Genomic DNA, 15977 nt, shown 5'->3' on the forward strand with positions numbered 1-15977 from the left:
TTGCGGCGAGCAGGGGCTACTCTTTGTTGCGGTGAGTGGGCTTCTCATTGCAGTCGCTTCTCTTGTTGCTGAGCACGGGCTCTAGGCACATGGGCTTCAGTAGTTGTGGCATGCAGGCTCAGCAGTTGCGGCTCGTGGGCTTTAGAGCACAGGCTCAGTGGTTGTGGTGCACGGGCTTAGTTGCTCGTCGGCATGTAGGCTCTTCCCAGACCAGGGCTCGAACCCATGTCCCCTGAATTGGCAGGTGGATTCTTAACCACTATGCCACCAGGGAAGTCCCCAGACCTTGGTTTTTAACACCTTTCCTGCAAAAGAAGAAGTATTACCTTTGAAATTTCTGATTTTAATATCATGTAAGATTTTGCTATTCCATGGACCAGCAGTATCAGCATCACTCAGAAATTCATCAGTGCAGAATCCCAGGCCTCACCTCAGAATCTGCATTTTTTAACAAGCTCCCAGGTAATTCATATGTATGTTATGGTTTGTAGTTCATATGCATGCTAATGTATGAGAAGCAGTGATCTAGAGGTATTTATGATAAACAGCACTAATGTTATTTATATTGCATGGTTCTTTGATTTTAGAATCCTTTTATTTTAGCAATTGTCAAGCAGTTTATGGACTCCACTTTGAATCTTTCCAGTTAGCAGCTTTTTTTTTTTTTACATTACACATTCTCATAGGAAATCTATGCACAAATTTATTAACTACACCCTGGGAATCCTAGTACTGCACCCTATGATCACACAGCCTCTAACAATGAAATGTACGTTGTATCATGGTGAAGTATCAAGTAGGCTGATTCAAGTTATCAATCAAATTTATTGTTTGAGCAATAAATACTACAAAACATATGTAATTCCATTCCATTTTTTAAAAAGTCATTTATTCGGGCTTCCCTGGTGGCGCAGTGGTTGAGAGTCCGCCTGCCGATGCAGGGGACGCGGGTTTGTGCCCCGGTCTGGGAAGATCCCACATGCCGTGAAGCGGCTAGGCCCGTGAGCCATGGCCGCTGAGCCTGTGCGTCCAGAGCCTGTGCGTCCAGAGCCTGTGCTCTGCAACGGGAAGAGGCCACAACAGTGAGAGGCCCACGTACTGCAAAAAAAAAAAAAAAAAAAGTCATTTATTCAACAAGTACTTGGGCACCTATTCAAATGTCAGGCATTGTTCTAGGCATTAGAAATATCATACTGCAAAACTGGCAAAAATTTCTTCCCTCATGAAACTTATGTTCTAGTTGAAAAGATAAGTAAGAAAAATGTAGCATACTTGAGATAGTGATGAAGACTAAGGAAAAAAATCAGGGAGGGGGGATGAAAAAATGTGAGGATGTGATAGAGTCTTAACAAAGACTGGCAGTGAAGACCTAGCAGAGCAGAATACTGAGCAAAGAGATGAAGGAAGTGAAGTATGGAAGTGTCAGCGTAAAAATCGATGAAGAGCCACTCTAAGAAGGAAGTGGAAAGTTTAATTCGAGCCAACCTGAGGATTATAACCCAGGAGACAGACTTTCAGAAAGCTCTGAGGACTGTTCCACCCACTAGAGGTCAAAGCACAGTTATATAAGATTTTGAGACAAAGGGTTGTACAGATAACATACTGACAGTTTACATAGTCCAACAAGACTAACAATCCACTAATAATAGTGGGTTATTGTTAGCCTTTACAGGATTGAGAAAGGAATGTTGTCTCCTAAGGAGTTACCCTGCTGGCACCAGAAGGAAATAGCTTTTTTTTGGTGGCATTTCTGTGTGTTTCAAGGGGATCTAGTTAATGTGTAATGCAGATGCACAATGCACACTAAAGGGGAGAGGGTAGTGGCTCAAATGGGCAGAGAGGGAATTTTATGTTCAAAATTTCTTGTCCCATCTTAAAATAATTTATTTTATCAGTAGCAGAATAATGGCTCCCAAGACGTCCATATCCTAGTTCTGGGAAACTGTGAATGTGTTACTTTACATGACAAAATGGACTTTGCAGATGTGATTAACTTAAAGATCTTGAAATGGAGAGAGTAGCCTGGATTATCCAGGTGTGCCCAATGTAATCATTATAAGTGAAAGAAGGAAGGAGAGTCAGAGTAAATGAAGACGTGATGGCGGGCAGCCTCCAGAAGCTGGAAAAAGCAAGGCATCAGACTCTCCCTTAGAACATCCAGAAGAAACACAGCCCTGCCAACACCTTAACTTTAGTCCAGTGATACTGATTGCAGATTTCTGACCTCCAGAGCTGTGAGATAATAAACTTGTGTTGTTTTAATCCACCCAGTAATTCGTTACAGTGCAATAGGAAACTAATAGAGGCAGCTAGACCTGTGGTTGTAGAGACAAGTTATCTGCTTGAGCAGACATCTCCAAAATTACAATGGCTTTATAAAACAAACATTTATTTCACTTATGTACTGCACGTTGTCTAGGGGCTCTGCGGCACAGAAGCATTCAGGGATCTAGCTCCTGTGGCCCAGAGAGTGCCTCCACCATGCCCTAGGCCTCACAGTCCTCTGCTGACTTGATGATACAGGAAGAAAGAGCATAGATGATCACAAAGGCAAATTTAAATGACTGAGCATGGAGGAGGCAAAAGATACCTCCACCTGTGTGCCATTGGCCAGAACTTGGGTAATTACAAGGCCACCTCTAACATTCCAAGAGAGACTGGGAACTGTACTTTATGTGCCTAAACAAAAGGAAATTGGTTTAGTAACATAGCCAATCTGTTACAATCCACCTTTCACGTGACCAAGTGTCTGTGTATACCTTTATCCTGTACATAGAACATAGTCAACTCTTTCTGCAAGGGATATAACCCCAAGTCCCAGTCAATTCACCCCACTCAAAGTCCAGATCTCCAGTGATGTGAAATTCTTTCCATCAGGTCTGGATGTTAAAGGAAACCAGAATATGCTACCCTAAACAGGAGAATGCAAAGAATCTCATAAGAGTTTTGAAATGGCCAAGGCTGGAAGTAACTCAGGTCACTCCTGCCCATATTCCACTGGTCAGAACTCAGTCACATGACCACACTAAACTAAGGCAGTAGCTATGCTCAAGAAGGGGAGACAAGCACTCCAAGTAAGGGGATGAGTAAGAACAAAGGGTGGTTCTAGTCTTTCGTTACCTATCATTCGGATAAAAGTTCTGTTTACTTTACCAAATGAATTTATTTTACTTGCAGTTCCGTAGCCCCATTTACTTTTTCTTTTTAATTAATTAATTTATTTTTTATTTTTGGCTGCATTGGGTCTTTGTTCCTGCGCACGGGCTTTCTCTAGTTGCAGCAAGCGGTGGCTTCTCTTGTTGCAGAGCACAAGCTCTAGGCGTGCGGGCTTCAGTAGTTGTGGCACGTGGGCTTCAGTAGTTGTGGCACAAGGGCCCAGTAGTTGTGGCTTGCGGGCTCTAGAGCACAGGCTCAGTAGTTGTGGCGAATGGGCTCGGTTGCTCCGCGGCATGTGGGATCTTCCTGGCCCAGGGCTCGAATCCGTGTCCCCTGCATTGGTAGGCGGATTCTTTTTTTTTTTTTTTTTTTGCGGTACGCGAGCCTCTCACTGTTGTGGCCTCTCCCGTTGCGGAGCACAGGCTCCAGACGTGCAGGCTCAGCGGCCATGGCTCACGGGCCCAGCCGCTCCGCAGCATGTGGGATCTTCCCGGACCGGGGCACGAACCCGTGTCCCCTGTATCGGCAGGCGGACTCTCAACCACTGCGCCACCAGGGAAGCCCTGGTAGGCGGATTCTTAACCACTGCACCACCAGGAAAGCCCCTACTTTTTCTTTTTAATTTATTAATTAATTTGGCTGCGGAGGGTCTTAGTTGCGGCACACGGGATCTTCGATGCACCACATGGGGTCCAGAGCGCACGGGCTCAGTAATTACAGCACATGTGCTTAGCTGCCCCGCAGCATGTGGGCTGTTAGTTTCCCGACCAGGGATTGAACCTGCATCCGCTGCATTGGAAGGTGGATTCTTAACCACTGGACCACTAGGGAAGTCCCCGTATTTACTTTTGTGGTTAGCACTTTATGTAAGGCAACTTATTTTGAGTATTTCATTTGTCCATACTTTTCTGGAAAGAAAGCATACAGCACATATTAAAGAAAGTATTCATAGATACAGAAAAACATACACTAGTGAAATAGAATAATACAGTTTTTTAGCATTTAGATTCTTCTTCTCCTCTTTCTTCTCCAATATCTCTACTCCAGTTTTCATTGCAGTTTTTGTTTTAAATAGGAGAGAAGTTAGGATGAAAGTAGATGGAAGGACTTGCTGTTCCAAGGCAGGGAGCGTGGTCAGCACACAGTCCCCAGCTGTCAGCCCCTTTCTGGTCAGCACATGCCTTCGGCCATGCTGAGGTCCTGTGCGTCCTGCTGTAGGAACAGGGAAATGCCTGGGTTTAGTGTATGGATGGTTCATCTTAGTGTGTGGTGCATATGGCACTCACTCAGGAGCGGCCTTGAAAGGTAGTAGTGAAAGGAAATCCTCCCTATGGGGGAGAGCTTCAGACTCATCCACTTTGTGAGGAAAGAAGTGGCCTGAGATTAGAATGAATATATATATATATATGTATATATATATATACATATATATATATACACACACACACATATATATGTATATACATATATACACATATACACATGCACATTGTGTGTGTATGTGTATATGTTATATATAATTTTATACGCACACACACACTCATGGGTAGTGCTGCATTACCTATCTCTCTCATCAGGGTACTAGAAGCAAAAATATTACAATATAGCTGTGTTAATAATTATTGTCAATTAGCCTTTTTCTGATATCCACATCCTATGAAATTGTAAAAAGCAAGAGCAAAACCAAAACAAACAAACAAAACTGACCCATCAAATTAATCTCAATTAATTATCCTAGCACAAAAAATCCATAAAGGTAATTTTCACATGGCCAAGACAGCCCAATAGAGTGTTTTGGCTAAAAGGAAGAACAGAGAAGGAAAAATACCCCACATTCAAGACAGGCAGCACTACATTATTCAATATTTCTGGAAAATGGCCCTAGGTCATGATGACTCAAATTTAACTTGCCAGTTTATTAAAAGGCTACAATGTGGCTAAAAATAGTGCAACAGCTTGCCTTCCCTCTATAAAATTCTTCTTTATTCCAAGAGAATCCCCCTTTAAGAATGTCCGAGAAGCCAGGGTTTTTTTCTGATTCCCTTGATATCAAATGCAAGATAAGATTATGACAAGTGCTCATAATCTAACCTGAGATTTTTCTTTCATATCTGTGCCTATCAGTGCCCAGCTACACAGTTCTGGGACACTTAAATACTGAGGTTCTGTTCTGCAATCCTTCTAACATAAAAGTATCTTTCCAAAAATATACCCCCAGTCCAAGGAGATGTATGGAAAATATCTCCACAGTGTGACTCTTTGTGAAACCCTGAGTTGAAAATAATTCTATCTTTGCTTGAAGAGCTAATTGCCCATGAGCTGAGTTCATCATGGATTACCTGAGAAGCTGCAGCTTATACACTGCTTTCCAGAGCCACAATCTCTTGTAGATTACAAGAGTTGAGTGCTACTTAATCTAATAATACTGCACATTTAACCTGCTTTTTATGGATATTTATCAACCATGCTTTGCCAAACATTTGTCTACAAGGCATCTGCTTGCTGTTTTAACCAGGATGACTTCATCACTGTTGTAAATAAATGTAGACCTGTTGAATGATGGAGTGATCATAGTTCCTGCAAACTAAACAGGGACACTGAACCCGAGAGTTGATGTACCTCTAAGAAAAGTGGACGTATAATGTTGTCCCTGCCAGATGAAAGCAAACTGCTTTTCGTATTCCGGTGAGTGGGAAACAGAAAGAGGAATTTGCAGGTCAGTAACTGCCTGTACAACTATGGTGGTATTGCTTTGCTTCAGCAAAGAGTCATCTGAAACAGGAGCTAAATTTAACCCAGGGACAATGATTTCAGACTTCTGGGCCCCAGAATTTAAGAGAATACATTTGTGGTTTTTTGTTTTGTTTTTTTGTGTTTTTTTTGCACTACGCGGGCCTCTCACTGTTGTGGCCTCTCCCGTTGAGGAGCACAGGCTCCGGACGCGCAGGCTCAGCGGCCACGGCTCATGGGCCCAGCCGCTCCGCGGCATGTGGGATCCTCCTGGACCGGGGCACGATCCCGTGTCCTCTGCATTGGCAGGCGGACTCTCAACCACTGCGCCACCAGGGAAGCCCCCATTTGTGTTATTTTAAGCCACTTGGTTTGTGGTAATTTGTCACAGCAGCTATGGGAATCTAATAGTAGCTATGTTGAGAGAAAAGGAACGTTGTTGTTCCTGAATATAATGAACAATTTTCCAAGGTCATCTTTCCTGCTTCAAAATGGGAGTCTTGAACTTCTTAAGAACCACTTTCATCAGCTCATCACCATAGTATCATGAGAGCCTCAAGTTTAAGGTTTTTGTAATCTGGAGCATGAATGTAAATAGATAAAGAAAGAGGATCTATACCTTCAGCTCTTACTTATTCACTCAGTGAGAACCTGGGGCTGCATCTAGTGACGCCCATGCCTGAAACATGCTGTCTGTGTTTAGTATATTACAAAGGCTGAGGCAAAGGAATACTGCTGTGACTTTATAGGTTTATGTATCCTTTTATGAGTAAGTGCTTTTCAATTCCCATTAGACTATTCACAATACTTGCAAATGAATCTTTTTTTTCACTAATAAAAAAGAGAGAGAAGAATTTACAGATATAAAGAACACCTAAAGTCAAAAATTTTAAAACTCAGAAATACAAATGGATGTAAAACAGGAAGGTATGAAAAGCGTTGACAGAACATACAACAGAAATTTAATAAAAATTTCAAAGCAACTCAGAAAAGAAGACTAAATTAAAATTTCCAAGGAAGGAGATTTGACTGAAAAACATAATGAGAGATATTGAGGAGATAAATAAAGACAACCAAGAGAATGAACTGAAATAAGGACAGAGGTAAAAATGATCAGAGAAAAGGCCATAGTGATAGAAGATAGGCAAAGATGATCTAACATCCATACAATTGGAGCTTCTAAAGAAGAAAACAAAACAAGCAAATAGAATAGAAAACCAAAACCCAAAAATATCTTCCAGAAAGAAAAAAAGATCTGAATCAACGTATTGAAAAGGCCCACCCTGTTCCTGGAAAAATTATTCTGAAATGATCAATTCTTAAACATGTCCTAGTAAAAACTATTAGACTTTAAAAGTAGTGGGGGAGGACCTCCCTGGTGGTGCAGTGGTCATGTTGATACTGTAGACCCTTCATATATGTGATGAAGTGGCACTTTACCCCTGTGGTTTTCCTCTTCAAAACCTGTAACATTAGTCCAATCATGTGAAGAAAATCAGACAAATCCAATAAAGGGGCAGTATTCCTCAAAACTGTGAAGGTCATCAAAAACAAGGATAGTCAAAGAACCTGTCACAACCCAGAGGAACCAAAAGAGATGTGAAAACTAAATGTAATGCAGCATCATGGATGGGATCCTGGCACAGAAAAAGACATTAGGTAAAAATTAAGGAAATCTGATCACACTATGAACTTTAATGAAAATGATAATAATAGTAATAAATCAATACCAGATCATTAATTGCAAATGGAACATACTAATAAAAAATGTTAATAAAAAGGAAACTGGGTGTAGGTTATATGAGAACTCTCTGTATTATCATCTCAATATTTCTATTAATCTAAAAAACAGTTATAAAAATAAGTTTATTAAAGAAAAAAAGGACTTCCCTGGTGGCACAGTGGTTAAGAATCCGCCTGCCAATGCAGGGGACATGGGTTCAAGCCCTGGTCCGGGAAGATCCCACATGCTGTGGAGCAACTAAGCCCATGTACCACAACTACTGAGCCTGCACTCTAGAGCCCACGAGCCACAACTACTGAGCCCTCGTGCCACAACTACTGAAGCCCGTGCACCTAGAGCCCATGCTCCGCAACAAGAGAAGCCACTGCAATGAGAAGCCCATGCACTGCAACAAAGGGTAGCCCCTGCTGCCCACAACTAGAGAAAGCCTGTGTGCAGCAACGAAGACCCAATGCAGCCAAAAATAAAATAAATAAATTTATTTTTTTTAAAAAAACATAGAGGCATAGACGTAGAGAACAAACATATGGACACCAACAGGGGAAAGGGGGGTGGGAGGAATTGGGAGATTGGGATTGACATATATACACTACTATGTATAAGACAGATAACTAATGAGGACCTACTGTATAGCACAAGGAACTCTACTCAGTGCTCTGTGGTGACCTAAATGGAAAGGAAATCCAAAAGGAGGGGATATATGTATATGTATAGCTGATTCACTTTGCTGTACAGCAGAAACTAACACAACGTTGTGAAGCAACTATACGTCAATAAAAATTTAAAAAAAACAAAACTCAGGTGGGCAGTGGGGAAAACTGCTTTGAAGGAGACTAAAGAGACTGAAAAAACAAATGTAATTGTGAGCCTAAATTGAATTCTGGATTAAAGAAAAAACTATAATAAACAATTTGGGAACAAATGGAAAGATTTGGAAATGAATGTTAATAGATATTATTTAATGATATATAATAATAGAAATTAAATAACTCAATTGAAGTTTAAAATTTTGGGGATGTGATAATGATATTACAATTCTGTTGGAGAATTTCTTTGTCTTAGAATACATTTTGAAGTATTTACGTATGAAAGACTGCAACTTAATTGTCATTGTCAAGAAATATGCAACTTAATTTCACATGGTTAAGCAAATAATAAATAAGTAGGTAAAGAGAGAAAAAAACAAATAAAATATTAACAAGAGTCAAATATATGACTAAAGAATATACAGGTGATCATTTTTCTGTTCTTTCAGTTTTTCTGTAAGTTTTTTAAATTTTAAAATACATAGTCGGAGAAAAAGTAAGAAAGCCTTGAGTTTTTGGAGAAGCATAATATTACATTAAATTTGCCTAGGAGAGAAAAAAATTACCTGTTCTGTTTTCCTCAAGATGAAGGGCATTTGGAAGCATATGAATTACCAGTTCCACAATTCTCCAGAGTAAAACTTTTTCAGTCAGTCATAACTGAGTAAAATATTCAAGCAACTGCCAAGTGGCTGGGGTGCCTCAGTGAAACGATGATAAGCTGAAGACTGTTCACATTCACATATGGGCAAATAGCATTTCATCCTTTGTTGGTTTTTACAACATAGTCAAAGACACCATGAGCGATGTCTATGCTTGAGTTGCCTTCTTATCCAGGCTATAGTAGTCAGGTCATTCTTGTTGATGGGATAGGTCCAAGACTAAAAGCTCTTCAGAGATTACTGGGAACCGGGCAGAGTTTCAAGCTCAATCAATGTATTAGTTTATTTAATCCTCATAACAACTCCATGAAGGAGATATACTATTATCTCCATCTTACAGATGAGGAAGCTGAGGTAAAGAGAGGTTATGTAACTAGCCCTAGATCACACAGTAATAATTGGCAGAGCTGGAATTCAAATCCAAAGCTAGCTACGGAGTCCAACCAGTGTCTCACATTCAAAAGAGTACCTGGCCCTTACTTGTGGTTACGTATTCCACATGATGTTCATATTCTTTGTGACATAGTCCCAGTTCTCAAAATATGGTTGAAGGGCATTCTTCCTATGCGCATACAGAACCAGGAAGGTACATTCTCATTTTAAAGGCAAAGGGACTTTGATCAAATCCCACCTAATGATATTGTTATCCATCAACCTCAGAATGAGCATATTTGTTAACTGTCCCAGGAACAAATTTTGCTAGTTTTATATCCAGCTGACTTGCAGTATTTCAGACATTTTCCTACCTAACTGGTTGTGGCATGTTTTTTACAAAAATGGCCACAATTTCCCAATCCCGCCCCTATTTCTCTTAACAGAGAATCTGAAAAAACATGCATTTTATTATGGTGAAGCATTTTAAGAACCAGCAGACAAAAATCATCTTTGCTCCCTGTCAGCATTTATAACCTCATAATTGTTGTGATTTTGCATCTCCTCATGTTAAGAGGCAGAGTCTGTTTCCCCATCCCTTGGACGTGGGCTGGTCTTATGACTTGCTGTGGCCAAGAGATTTCAGCAGAAGTGATGGTGCTCCCGTTCTGGGCCGATGAAGGCCTTACACTGTCCTGTTGTCTCTTGTAACCCATTCAACCACCATGAGCATAAGGCAGGGCTAGTCTGCAGAAGGACGGGAGGCCATGCCATGCAGGCAAACCCCAGATGTTGGCGAGAGCCGGCCAAGATCAGCAAGGCCATCCCACAGCTCATTGCTGCAACATGAGGAAGCCTCACTGAGCTCACAATAGCTGCCCAACTGAGCCCAGCTAAATTTCTGACCCACAGAAGCATGAGCTAAGTAAATGCTGGTTGTTTTAAGTCACTAAATTCTGAAATGGCTGGTTGCACAGCAAAACCTAACTGACACTCCAGCTCACTGGGTACTTAGCACTGGCTTTTCCAAAACCTCAATATGTCCCAAAGGTACACCCAGCACCCCACTGTCTTAATCTCTTCAGGCTGCTATAACAAAATACCACAGACAGGGTGGCTTATAAACAACAGAATTTATTTCTCACAGTTCTGGAGGCTGGAAGTCTGAGATCAGCGGGCCAGCATAGACAGGAGAGGGCTCTCTTCTGGGCTGCAGACTTCTCATTGTGTCCTCACATGGCACAAGGGGCTAGAGAACTCTGTGGAGTCTCTTTTTATGAGAGCACTTATCCCATTCACCAGGGCTCTGCCCTCATGATCACCTCCCATCACCTTGAATTCTGAGGGAACACAACAGACACTAGCACCATGAACCTCTTAACAAAGAAACTGAAAGGATGCATATTTTGAAATGGTTAAGCAAAGCCCAAGGACCATCACACAGAAAGTGTCTTTGCTAACTTGCCAGCATTTGAAAATCATACTATTTATCATTGATTTTTCTCAAGGACTTCTTGCTGTGCAGAAGTCCAAGGAGGTAGCACTTTTTAATCTGGCGCTCAAATGTGAACATTTCTCAGACCCGATTTTCTCCATCAGGAGCTCGTCCTTCCTGTTTACCAGCTGTCTTCCTGGTCATTAGCTGTTACTAAGTACTGATTGGATGAAGGCTCTGTAAGAAGAACAGTCGTTCATTGGCTGATCTCCAGGGTCACATCTGAGAGGAAGCGGTAGGTATGGGATCACTGACCATGGCAATAGCAGCTTTTCTGTTGAGAGCTGTAAGAGCTGCTCTCACAGTTTTGCAAAACAGCAAGAACAGAGTGTTCTTCAGATGCGGCTCATCTTTACCATTACTGGCAACATAACATTCTAGTGGTGAGGTTTCAGGTCGTCCTGCAAGAGGTAGCCCCTCAATTTAGTTGCTCTTTTCAATGAAATTTTCTGTGTGGGTATATCTCAAAGATGTGCTCCAATTTGTGTATTTTTTGGAGTTGCAGTGTACAAATGCCGTTTTCACGGTACTTTGTTAATCTATTTATAGGAACTTTATATATTAGGGAAATAAAACTTTGGTCCATGATCTAAGTTCTAAACGGTTTTTTTCTGTTCTCTTTTCATTTTGCTTATGGTGGTGTTTACTAAGAAGAAAAGTACAATTTTTATGTTTTCAAATGTTATCAGCCTCTTAAGATTTCTAGATTTTGTGTCATAATTAAAAAAGCCTTTTCATCTCTGAAGGAAATTATGTTCCTCCTCTAAAATTATGTTCTCATATTTTCTTTAGTGTTTTACGATTTTGCTTCTATCCTTTCAAACCTTCTTGGACAAACAAAAAACTTCAAGTCACTTGGAGTTTATTCTGATATGTCTTTCAGATAGTTAATGTTGATTCCCAAATCATTTATTGAATATCCCATTTTCCTCCACGATTTGAGATGCCACTTTTTACTGCATAAATTTCCATATTCATATTGATTTTTCATTCTCTTCCCTTGCTCATCTGTCTATTCATTTACCAATGCACACTTTTTACATATTTAGGTTTTACAATGTCCTAATATCTTTTGACTTTTTCAAATTTTTTGGATTGTTTTTGCTCATTTATTTTTCCATATTAATCTTAGAATCAGCTTGTCCAGTTAAAAAATTCTGTTACTATTTTTACTGGAATCATATTAAATGTATTGGTTAGCTTAAGGAGAACTACCATTATAAAACTGAATGTGGTATTTTTTTTTTGGCTGCGTTGGGTCTTGTTGCTGCGCACAGGCTTTCTCTAGTTGTGGCAGTGATCAGGGGCTACTCTTCATTGTGGTGTGCAGGCTTCTCACTGCGGTGGCTTCTCTTGTTGCGGAGCACGGGCTCTAGGTGCGAGGGCTTCAGTAGGTGCGGCGTGTGGGCTCAGTAGTTGCTGCACACAGGCTCTAGGGCATGAAGTCTTCAGTAGTTGTGGCCCATGGGCTTAGCAGTCATGGCTCGTAGGCTCTATAGCACAGGCTCAGTAGTTGCGGTGCACAGGTTTAGTTGCTCCACGGCATGTGGGATCTTCCCGGACCAGAGATCGAACCCATGTCCCCTGCACTGGCAGGTGGATTCTTAACCACTGCACCACTAGGGAAGTCCCTGGATGTAGTATTTTTTGTTTTCAATGTACAGTTGTGTTTATTTTGAGAATTAAAAAATTTTGCTCACATAGTTCTTTACAATTATTAGGTTAGTTCCTAGGTATTTTACCTTTTAAAATTACATTGTAGGGAGTTCCCTGGCAGTCCAGTGGTAAGACTCTGCACTTCCGATGCAGGTGCATGGCTTCGATCCCTGGTTGGGGAACTAAGATCCCACATGCCATGCAGCACGGCCAAAAAAAAAAGAAAAAAAAGAAAAGATTAAAATTATACTGTAAATTGATCCTTTCCTTCTATTATATTTTCAAACTTGTTTGTTTATATAAAGCTATTGATTTATAAATATTCATGGCATATGCCACTGTGTTATTAAATTTTTACTTGTTTCCCATGAGATTCCCACATATATGAGCATATAGTCTACAAACAGTGATAATCTTAACCTCCTTCTTTCCATTTCTATACCTCAAATTTTTTTTTCTGATCTAATTCTGCTGTTTTAGTGCCTTCAAAAACCTATTAAGTGGAAATTCCCTAGCGGTCCAGTGGGTAGGACTCCATGCTTCCACTGCAGAGGGCACAGGTTCAATCCCTGGTCAGGGAACTAAGATCCCACAAGCCATGTGGTGCAGCCAAAAAAAAAAAAAAAAAAAACCATAAAACCTATTAAGTGATAATGATGAATGTGGCTGTTCTGGTTAAAAATATGTTCACAAGTTCCTTGACATTCATCCCTTCAAAAGATGGACTCATCTTTTTGAATGAAGGCTGGCTTGAATGACTTACTTCTATGGAACAGAAATAAAGTGAAAGGGATGGTGTGTGACTTTGGAGACCAGGTCATAAAAGGGACTGCAGCTTCCTTCCTCTTTCATGGTTTACTTACTCTGTGCCAGTGCCATGGTTTGTTTTGTTTTTTTTGGCTGTGTTGGGTCTTTAGTTGCGGTGAGCGGGGGCTACTCTTCATTGCGGTGCACGGGCTTCTCATTGCAGTAGCTTCTCTTATTGCAGAGCACGGGCTGTAGGGGAGCAGGCTCAGTAGCTGTGGCTCGCAGGCTCTAGAGCACAGGCTCAGTAGTTGTGGCACACGGGCTTAGTTGCTCTGTGGCACGTGGGATCTTCCTGGACCGAGGCTCGAACCCGTGTCCCCTGTATTGGCAGGCAGATTCTTAACCTCTGTGCCACCAGGGAAGTCCCCAGTGCCAAGTTTTGAGGACACTCAAGCAGGCTTGTGGTCCCAAATGTTGAGGCACTGAGGCTTCTGGCCAACAGTCATGCAAGTGAGCTTGGAAGTGGATCCTCCTGCCTGGATTAAGCCTTCACAACTGAAGCCCCAGCTGATATCATGACTGTGACTTTATGAGAAACTCTGAACCAGAAGAATACAGTTAAGCTGCACCCCCCCCCTTGTGTGTTGGTGAAGTTTTTGCTTATTGGACTAGATTATAAATTGATTCACATGACCCACAAAGTTTAAAAATGATTTGTATCAGCTTGGACTGAAAGGGACAGTGACAGTACAACGTGAAGAGAGGTCTTTAGACCCCTGCACAACTCTAGACAGGAAGCAGCTGAGAAAATGATTTAACTGTAAACATGGGTACCTTTTATGGAGATGGAAGGATAACTCAGAGGGTGGAGCCAAGAGCCCAGTGGATGGAGAAAAGAGCCACTGAGTACTCTCAGGAAGTTGACAGAGTCCTAATCAAGGAACCGGCAACATTTACCCAGTTAGATTTCAGAATTTCTGTGGACTAGTGACTACTGTGTGCCTTTCATTGCTCTCCTCTTTGAAGGGAAATGCCTATAGAGACACAGTTTCCCATGCCTCTCTCATTGCATGTGATGTATGTGGTAGTGGTTAGTGCAGATCTCCTGTCTTTTTAATTCACAGACCTTCATATGGAGAGGAACGACTTGAGTTACACCCAAGGAACTGCATCCAAGAGCTCATTTGCTCCAGGACCTCACAAGATTCCGGACCTTAATGCTGTATTGGAATGAGAACTTTACAGGGGTCTGGGGAGGGGATGAGTGTATGCTGCATGTAAAAAGAATGTAAAACAGTTGTGGCCAGAGGGTGGATTCTGGAAGTTTTAAAACATGGGCCCCAAATTATTTAACTCTCCTCCCATCAATCTGATCCTGTGGCTGCTTGACTAATAGAATACAGTGCAGAATAAAGATTCTGTATCAGTTTCTGGTCCCAGGCCTTACGTGTTTAAAAAAAAAAAAAGATAGTTGTTAAAGATGGTAAGCAGATTTTATTCAGGACGGTGACTGGTACAGGGATGGCTGCAATGGGATTTTGCAGTGGGGGAGACTGGGCTCAACCTCAAATACAGCATGGTAATTGGGAATTTAGAGCCAAAGAGCAGTGTGGGGGTTAGCAGATGGAAATTCACTAAGAGGAAACATCAAAGGTAAGGGGGTTTCTGGTTAAACCCATCTAACAGGATTCTTGTTGAAGGTAGTCCAGGGTGATCAGATATTACCTAGGTCAGCGGTCCACAACTGACCAGGGCACCAGGGACCGGTTTCGTGGAAGACAATTTTTCCACGGCCCGGGGGATGGTTCAGGCAGTAATGCAAGCGATGGGTGGGTGTGTGTGTGTGTGTGGGGGGGAAGTTCAGGCGGTAATACAAGCGATGAGGAGCGGCAGATGAAGCTTTGCTTGCTTGCCTGCTGCTCACCTCCTGCTGTGCGGCCTGGTTCCTAAGAGGTACCGCTCTGCGGCCCACAGGTTGGGGACCTCTGACCTAGGTGATGATGGAGGCTAAGAAACCTAATCAGTTACGGAACTAGAGGGTTCCTAGAATGACCTAGTGGGGTTCTTGCTAAACCTGAATTTTACAGATGGGACAGGAGGTCAGCAGATTGACTAAAGTTTGATCAAGCAAAGAATCTTTGTCCTAAAACACCAGCAACTGCTACTTCCTGTCTTTTGGGACACTAGCTTTCGGAACCCGTATGCCACGCTGTGAGGAAATCAAGACCACATGGAAAGGCCACGTGTAGGCATTCCAGCAGGCCCAACCGAGGTCCCGGTCCACAGCCAGTATCAAGCATCAGACATGAGTATGGGAGCCCTTGACATGATTTTAGCTGCACTCATAGGAGAGGCCCTGGATGGGAACCCCCTAAGCCCAGTGAACCCCAGAAGAAAGAACAATAACAACAGCGTAATTGCCATCTGTTCCTCCGACCCAACCCCTCCTTTAGTTCAAGCTCGCCAAACCACTCACGGGAATTAGCAGTTGAGGGAACTTTCCGGAGCCCTTCCTCGGGAGTGATGATTGGCTTGCACTCATGTCAATCAAGACTTTCTGCCCAATGGACCTTTCAGCCTCCAGACAGGGTGTGAGCCTATTGGCTAGC

At 42.0% G+C, this 15977-nt stretch overlaps 1 long non-coding RNA gene across 1 annotated transcript; it reads right to left on the reverse strand.

The window, feature by feature from the left end:
- Positions 1–1060: 1060 nt before the first annotated feature.
- LOC132528064 (uncharacterized) lies at positions 1061–15866 on the reverse strand. The gene is made up of 3 exons (XR_009543123.1): positions 15845–15866; positions 12708–12803; positions 1061–1098 (listed from the first exon to the last, which is right to left on the reverse strand). It is a non-coding gene; the product is annotated as an uncharacterized LOC132528064 (long non-coding RNA).
- Between the last annotated feature and the right edge of the window lie 111 nt (positions 15867–15977).

Source organism: Lagenorhynchus albirostris, chromosome 10 (genome assembly GCF_949774975.1).
Source record: "Lagenorhynchus albirostris chromosome 10, mLagAlb1.1, whole genome shotgun sequence".
In the NCBI taxonomy this organism is placed as follows: Eukaryota; Metazoa; Chordata; class Mammalia; order Artiodactyla; family Delphinidae; genus Lagenorhynchus; species Lagenorhynchus albirostris.